Here is a 9,368-nt window from a genome sequence, read left to right on the forward strand (position 1 = left end):
AGGTTTTCCGTGCACAATTTTTAGATCCGGCCACATTGCACAAGCTGCTTCTACGATTTTGTTACTAAACTCACGACCGTTGTCACTTTGCAGTACACCGGGGGCTCCAAATATAGTAAAAATATCAATTAGGTGATATGCAACCTCTTCTGCACGCAACTATACGAACTTCGTCAAGTGGTCTTGATAGACAAATATAAACTTGGTCATTATCTGGTTGTGACTGCATGTCAATTAGGTCCACCTGGCATTTTGAGTTCATCTCTTGAAAGACCATTGGCCTAAGAACAAGTCTTTTCTTAGGTACCTTGGTTTTGTTTTTTTTTTTTTTTTTTGACAACTTTCACACAAATTTAAGTAAATCGTGACTTCTTTGGTAGTAATGTTTTTGTACTTTTTTGAAGTTCTTTTAACATCCTGTTTCTACCACCATGGCCTATCGATAAGTGTACCTCATGAATTATGGTAAAAAGTTCTTCAAAGTATACGTAAAATCTAACATTGGAGCTGTCTTTACTTACGGGAAAGATGAGTTTTTCAACATTGCTTAATTTCATTACATCGTTCTTTTTAGTCTTTTGATAATCTTCCGGTTTTTTCCCACTACTTTTGTTTTTACTATTCACTTTTTTTAACAAATCATCATATCTTTCTTTCGTCAGAAAACCACTTTTTGCTTTTTTAGTATCCATAATATTAAGTAATTTGGAATTAAAACGCTCAAGCATAGCAGCCATTATTCAATATTTTATAAAATTTGAGAGGGTAGTGAAAAAATGTCTAGATGCAACGAAATGAGAACTACTACTGAAATCACAGGGTTGTCACATGCTGATAGAAGCCAAGCAGTTGCGCAAACTGAACGAATTTTCGTAAAGTTAGGGACTTTTATCGCATTTACCATTACAAGTTAGGAATTATGCAAACAAACTGGTTAATTGATAAATTTTGAAAAATTTATCATATTTACCAAATTTAGTGGTCATTATGCATAATTACAGGTTATTGTATATAATCACCGGATTAATTACATTTACCGTAACATATACACTCAAACCTGTTTTTGTGCAATTTTTTTTATTTTTTGTGTGGTATATGAATTTCAATCAAATTGGTATACTGCACAAAAACAGGTTTGAGGGTATGTTTATATTGTCCAATAAATAATTTCTTACAACCTCTGTCTCTGAACTTATTGACTAAATGGAGAAATATAATCTAATTGAAAAGCAGAACTATTAGTTTGACATTCTCTAACTTTTATTGAGATTCAATCTCTTGAATTACAGTGCAGTCTTCTCCTAGATCCGACAGTTTTCGTAATCACAAATGAATTGCAAATCAAAAAATTTTAATAGTAGAAATAAACATCAATGAATAACTTTAGCAATTAATGTTAAGACAATAAATAATTTGTAATGGTAGATAAAAACAAAACTGGCAGGTTGCCACTATCTGTTAGCGATAAAATGGAAATATTGCAGTTTTTAAATAAAAAATTTGAGTCTTAATTCTAAGTTTCTTATGCTAATTGTATATTAGTTACAATAATTTAAATTTATGTTAATTTTTTTTCCAGACAAAAAACAGTAACAATAGAGAAAGAAACAGAAAGTTGCTAAAGTTACTTTGCACTCGAGGCCGAAAAGCTTTTAACGAATTTGTTGCTATTATGAGACAAACAAATCATGAGCTAACTTTTTATGTTTTATCAGAAAATGAAGAAAATATAAATCAGAGAGAAGACTATGAGAGAAATTCATCTAAAATAGGTTAATAAAATGTTTTTTTTTTCTATAAATTATAAATATTTTAAAGATTTACTATTTGAAATTTATAACTTTATAAAATGATATAAACAAAAATAAATATAATTATTAGAATTTTTGAATTTTAATTTGCCTAATTAAATTAATTATTCAATTACAATAGAAACTTTCTATTCGTCACGTCTGACCAGGGGGGTGATGAATTACGAAAATTGACAAATTATAGAAAATTCTACGAACAATAATTAAAACACGTTTTTGAAGTACTTTTGTATTTTTAATTAACACAATATGTAACTTTTAATCTATTTTATACAAAAACTTTAGAAAACACTTTATCAAAGCTAAGAATATAACTTACAAAAATAACCTTACATACTTTAAATCTTGCCATAATGTTAAGAAATTATTTAGTTTTTATGTGTGTGTACGTATTACATTTAAAAAGTTTTTATTTAACTATTTTTTCAGATTTCTTTGTGGTTGCTAAGTTGTGGACATGCTGCATTGTGATTTAAGTTCAGAATTTCTGAATCATTTTTCTGTTCATACCATTCAATACATTTTGGTAACATATTTTCAACTTCTTTGCAATTGAAATGTCAAGAATTAGATATATCGTCTTTGTCGTCATTATCTTTATTTGCATTGTTGTGTCCTTGCTTTATGTCCTTGTTTGTTACTCGTTTTATTATTTCATTATTGATCAATATTTCATATCCCAAATCTTAGCTATCCACATTTAGGCAGTCATTTATATCGCCCTGTTCTATTTGAAAAGTGGTCAAGAAACATCATCTAGCAATTGTTTGTTTTCATCACTGTTACTTCTATTTTAAGTGCATCTGATGGCCAAATTTTGTTCCAACTTCAAGACAGTATTTCACTTGGAACGTTATTCTATGCTTTGTCATTGTTGAAAATTGTATGTTTAGTAGCGTATTGTTTCCAAAATTTGTCAAAATTTCTACCTATATCACAAGAAATAAAATGTTGAACAAATATTTTCTGGTAATGCTTCAAATTTTCAGTCATTTCCTGATTCATTGGCTTAATCAGAGGCTGTGTTGGGAGGAAGAAAGACACATTTTATATTTTTATCAACTTTAAATCATTTGTTGGATGTGCTGGGCATTGTTCATAATTAAAAGTGCTTTTTCTGATAAATTTTTAGATTTAAGATATAATTTCATTTAAACTACAGATACATTTCAAAACTAGGTTGTAAAAATTTCTTGATCCATCCATGCTTTTTTGGGCATAATAATCAACAGGCAATAAATTTTGATGAAAATTTTTCAGATCTCTTGGTTTCTTAGCTTTCCAACCACTATTTAACGGAAGTTTGTGATTTTCATTTGACAAACCATAATCGTCAGTCTTTCTTTCCTCATTTTATATCCTAGAGTTGAAGTTTCTGAACCAGATGCTAAAGTTTTCATTGGTAGAGCTTTCCAATACAGACTGCTTTCATCATAGTTATACACTTGTTCTCTACTTAAGCCAAAATTTTAAATCTGAGATTAATTTTTCACAATAACTTTTAACACATTCACTGTCAACACTCATAACTTCTTGAATAGACTGCTATTTTACTGGAATGATAATGCATAGAAACCAAACATCTAATAGCTGTTCTTGAAGACACCTAGACTCTAAATTTTTCTCAGGATTCTCTGTGAATGTCAAAATTTTGAAATGCTAAAGTCTTATATATAAAATGGTATAGAACTTGCATATAAAGATATACACATCTTGTATACTTTAAATCATCTGTAGACTATTTATAATACCTAATACAATACATATGTTACATAAATGGTTATTGTTATTCCCTAAACAATATAATATAATGAAAATAGTGTTACCTGTTCATTGCAGACAAAGCCATTGTAAACTTAATTAAAAAGTATGAGGGTAATCCCAAAAGTAAGCTTTCCTATTTGTTCAAAAATACAAAGAAACATTTATTTTCAATAATGTTTATATCATTTTAAAGCTTGAACATTTATCTATTTTTCTACGTAATCGCCATTTCAGTCTATAAATTTTTGTTTGCCCATGTCATACCAGCTCGCCCCCGTGTCGTGTTAAACTGATTGACATTCATCGCCAATTGACGAAAGTGTATGGCGAGTCGTGCATAGATGTCAAAAATGTCCTCGAGTGGTGCAGGGAGTTTGCAGCTGATTGTACCAAAATTCACCACGAAGAAAGAAGTGAGAGACCATCAATTTTCGAAGAGACAGTCGTGAAGATCGGCGAATCACTGTGGACGATGTCTGCATGTTGGTTCTTGAGATTTCCCCGAAGCACCATTCATAGGATTTTAACGGAAAAGTTGCAATATCTGAAGGCGTGCGCAAGACGGGTCCCACGACATGGCGGCAAGCTGGTATGACATGGTCATACAAAAATGTCATCAACCAAAATGGCGATTATGTAGAAAAATAGATAAATGTTCAAGCTTAAAAATGATATAAACATTATTGAAAATAAATGTTTCTTTGTATTTTTGAAAAAATAGGAGACCTTGCTTTTGGGATTACCCTCGTATATGTCAGCAATAAAGCAGCATTTTTTTTTTTTTCCTTCAATAATCTGAAAGTGAAATACATACAAGCAAATTTAAGTTTAATTCTATTTTAAATATTTAAGTTTTTTTTAGTCTTTCTGGAAATTTTGTCTTTGAATATTTTCAATTTGCAGTTGGTTGAATTCCCAAATATGCTGTTGACTGTAATTTGAAGTTCAGACTCAAACTTTTCATAAAGCATCAAAGTAAGGCTCCTGCATTTATCTTTTATGCTGTTACTCATGGCTTTGCCCATGTGGATTATGCAATTTGTTAGAAATAACCCTCCCTCAGTACTTCACTAAGATTCTCAGTCATTAGTTGTTACTAATTTGGTAAAATTACTGATTTTTGTTTGTTTCAAACTATGGACTGCTAATCCACCTAAATTCAAGTTTCAAATATTATGAGATTCAGAGATACGATAAACCTGAGTTCAATTTTTTTTGACGTTATCTGAAAATTCCTAAAGTATAAATATTTACTGAAAAATAGAGTTTCAGTTACCCCAGTATCTCTTTGTAAACTGCATTTGTGGTACTGCCTTTCAGCGCTACAACTTTTTTAGCCTTAATCCTCTCCCTCTTCCCCTTTGGGGAATTTCGAAAAATCCCTTCTTATTGTGCATTTTCATGACGTACCCTAACTGTGTACCAAATTTCACCTCTAGGCTCAGCAGTTTGCTCTGGACATGTCAGTCAGTCAGGACATGTAATTTTATATATTTACATGATTGTGGTATAATGCAGAGATTTATTTTCTATGATATAGTTCCTGATTGAGTATCCTTATTTCCAATTCATTTGCATTGAAGAAAATTAGTTCTAATTCTATAGCCTAGCTTAAAATTGAATTCTTCTAGCTCATCATTCAGTAACTAAAATTCATATTTATAAATGAGAACGTGATCATACTAAAAATATTTGTGTGTATGGGGTGAGTCTTTTAATAATTATTTTAGAACATTAATGCTTATTCATTAAATTAAATTTTTTGAAAAGAATTTCAAAGTAAAAAAATAATATTTTTATGATTGTAATTTGGTTCAATTTCAGTTATCCAACCCATAAGTATTCATCTATATATAATATATATAAAAATGAATGTATGTCTGTGTGTGTGTTTGTCCTTCATGAATTACCATACCATTTATCCGATTGCCATGAAACTTTGGGAAGTTGTTTAATACATTCCCGCGAAGGTTTCTGGCATATGTGAAGACCACCATTTCCCCCCTTTCAAAAAAATATTTATATATGGATTAAGGCTTTTATGTCCAACAGATGGCGCTAACTTCCGACGACCTAAGTTTGCTTTCTGTGAGGCATTGTTTTTCTGTGAGAATGGACTAAAGCAGATCATTTTCTATCTATCTATATAAATAAAATATAACGTTCGTTTGTTCCTACCGATTCCTTTGAAATTTTGACACCACGTTGCATTCGAATACGCACATGTTTTTATATAATATACATGTCGAAATTCCCCCACTGGGGGAGAGGGACAGGATTAAGGCTTACTGTGAAGAACTCGGCTTCTATTTATTCTATTTTGCATGCGGTTTTTTGCGTTTTTAATTGCGTTTTAATAGGTTACATCAACAGAATATACACTAAAAAGGGATTTTTCGATATTCCCCAGCGGGGAGAGGAACAGGATTAAGGCTTACCGTGAAGAACTCGGCTTCTATTTATTCTATTTTACATGCGGTTTTTTGCGTTTTTAATTGCGTTTTAATAGGTTATGTCAACAGAATATACACTAAAAAGGGATTTTTCGATATTCCCCAGCAGGGAAAGGGACAGGATTAAGGCTTACTGTGAAGAACTCGGCTTCTATTCATACTATTTTGCATGCGGTTTTGATTGCGTTTTAATAGGTTCGTCAAGAGAATTACCCTAAGAAGGGATTTTTTGAAATTTCCCCTACGAGGGAAGTGTTATACATTTATAATAGATACATTTTGAGCCACAACAACGTGTGGCCGGGTCAGCTAGTTTAAAATAATCATTAATCTTTTAAATCTTACAGAATTTTTGATAACTTCTATTAACTTATTTTTGTTGTTTTGATTTAACAAGATGGTGGCTCAAGAAGAGAACAGCCTGCTCAAAGAATTGAAAAAGTCACACCAGCCACTAATTGGATTGAGGACAATGAGGTAATTTAACATTAAATGAACAATTTTTGTTTATTTTTATAAAATACTGTATTTAAAAAAAAAGCTACAGTATACATATATTATTCAAAGATTATCCTTGGTAATAATGCATAATCTAGAATTCCAAACTTGTTTAAGAATAATACTTTGATAAATTTTTCAATATAAAAATATCATCATCATTCTATGTATGGCATATAATTGAACTTATTTTAAAATTTTACAGTGTTATAAGATGCAATTTTTTCCACGTGGAAAATGTTTAATTGCAAAAATATTTTTAAAAAATTACATGTTTATAATTTATTACATTAAAAATAAATTCCATTATTTTTGATAAAATATAAATTTCTTTTTTAGCAAATGGATGAGATGGATCTGACGGAACATACAAAGATGTAAGTATGGAATTGATTACAAATATTTGCTTTAACATAGTCTAAAAAGCTTCATTTTCTGGTTTTTCTTAATGTAACAGTGTTGAGATAACACTTTTACAAAAGCATCATTATATTTAATTTAAAACTTGGTGTTTGGTCAATTTAGTTTTCTTTATTAGTAAAAAAAATTTGAAGTGATTTTACAAAAATTTTGTGTTTCTAATAAAAATTAATTGGTGTACAGTACATAAGATAAATTATACTTAGTGTGAATAGGCTGTAAATATATTAGGCTTTTTTCTTTTGGGCAGCAATTTGTTTTTCTTACTAGGATTGCAAGATTGCTTTTGATTTAGTATTATGATCAACAAATTTATCTTATCATAGTTTTGATTATGGAAATTAGCTACTAAAACTAATTTGTATATTCAAGGAATAGTGAAAACACTTATTCAACATTATTTCTGATAGCTAATTGATGTAACAGGTCAACTGATCTTAATAATTTTGAAAAATTACTTTATATTTAGTTCCCATATTACCACATGCATTGTATATTTTTGGCATTGCACTAACTGATTTTCTTTGTACCATTGAATGTAACATTATTTTGTGAAAGGTCTTGATTGCATTTAAAAATTGCATGTGTGGATTTTTTTTTCATTTAGATCAAATTTTTATGAAAGAAAATATAGAAAACTGTTTAAAGGTGGGGAAGAGAATGAAGTTGCTCAAAAAAATAAATTTGTGTATAAAACAATTTGTTCCAGCGTATTAGAGTTTGAAAGACTATTACTGTTCACTTTTATGGGAATGTGAGGTTAGTGAATGGTATTTAGACTTGGATACTAGCAGTTACTTTGTATATTTGATATTAATTTACTGAACTGCAAAAGGTGCATCATATATGGATCTAGAATAAAAAGTAAAGGCTGATTTCATGCTATCATGCTAGTGGTTTTGTGTGTGCTATGAAAAAACTATAGCAATTCATAGATTCTTGAAAAATCAGTAATATCATTGTGGTGTTGTAAATTTGAAATTCTCTCAATGTAGAAAACCATAACTTATTCTTCTTTCCAAGCACTCAAGATGACATCAATCTAAATTGCACACTGAAATAGTGTGAATTGGCTTTAATGCTCATACTGTGATAGAGTATGAGATATGTAGAATAAAACTGTACACGAATTGTAGTAATCAAAAAACGTGTATAGAATAGTGAGTAATGAAAATAACGAGCACAAATGAATTAGACACCAAGAATCGACTATTAATGACACAACAAACACAAGTTGGATTACTGATCAAAACCGTAGAGTAACTCCATGCTAAAAATATCCGAGCAGACTGCCATCAGCACCAATGTTGCCAAGTTACTTGATTCCCACCAAATTTAATGGGAAGTGCAGTATTTTTGGTGGAAAATTTTGGGGTTAGATTTTTATACATTATGATGTTAGGCTGTTTTTAAAAAGTAACAATATCTTAAGATGACGAGGAAAACAATGTTTATTGTGCCCGAGCTCTGTCATTTAGTGTTTAGTGATAACTGTAGTTTGAACAAGTGGAAAGTTTGTATATTACTTGGCAACAGTTTCAGTAATACCCAAGAGTATAGTAGTGTTGGATTACTGGACATGTTACCCAGCGAATGGCTGGATTAGATATTCTACTGTTCTTATATTTCTATAAAAATTATTTTATAAATTTATAGTTCTGTTCCCACAATACAATGAATTTTGTATAAGTAATACTTTGATGGAGGATTTTTCATTGTAATGAAAGTGAGACTAATAATTTCATAGCAAATACATAAAGGATTCTCATATGATTCATTAGTCAATTATTTGTTTAGACTTCACACATCATTATATGACCACCAACCCACCAACCTTCAAAAAAATCAAAAATCAGCTTATGAATTGTAAACTTTTTTGGGAGGGTCAAACTGAGGGAAAGTAGTAAAACTTTTTTTTTTCTGTATAATTGCTAAATTTCTGTATTTTTTCCCTTTTGATTTTTGAAGAGTTGGTGGAAAGTGTTATCTAGAGAAATGATCTCTTTACATATCATGGGTTCAAGTACCAGGCCTGGACTGTTAATCAGAAGCAATAATAATAATTCAACAACCACATATAAGTAATAGTTCACAATAAAAAAATATTGTTTTTTTTCTTAATTTAATAAAAATAAGTGGTTAATTGTACCAACAGTTGACTAATTGAATATTTGACAAATATACTAACAAAAAAAATAATCAATCAAAAAAATCTTACTTCCTATAATAACAAATCCAAAAATCTCACCTCCACCTCAAAAAAGAAATGCATCAAGGAATACAGCTTACACTAATCACTTCACTTCAAGGATGTCTTTAAATGTTTGTCACCAGGAGCTATACCACACTGCTGTATTGGATGTGCCATCTTTCATCCAATGTTCAAGGCAGCTTTGCACTGCCTTAATTTACATTATTTTGT

General features: G+C 30.1%; 1 long non-coding RNA gene across 1 annotated transcript; it reads left to right on the top strand.

Annotated features, from left to right (window-relative positions):
- Window positions 1-1,583: 1,583 nt before the first annotated feature.
- On the top strand, window positions 1,584-6,887 carry LOC136973718 (uncharacterized). The gene is made up of 3 exons (XR_010880542.1): window positions 1,584-1,772; window positions 6,426-6,505; window positions 6,866-6,887. It is a non-coding gene; the product is annotated as an uncharacterized lncRNA (long non-coding RNA).
- Window positions 6,888-9,368: the final 2,481 nt, after the last annotated feature.

Source organism: Centruroides vittatus, unplaced genomic scaffold, assembly GCF_030686945.1.
Source record: "Centruroides vittatus isolate TY-2023 unplaced genomic scaffold, ASM3068694v2 contig_3286, whole genome shotgun sequence".
Taxonomy (NCBI): Eukaryota; Metazoa; Arthropoda; class Arachnida; order Scorpiones; family Buthidae; genus Centruroides; species Centruroides vittatus.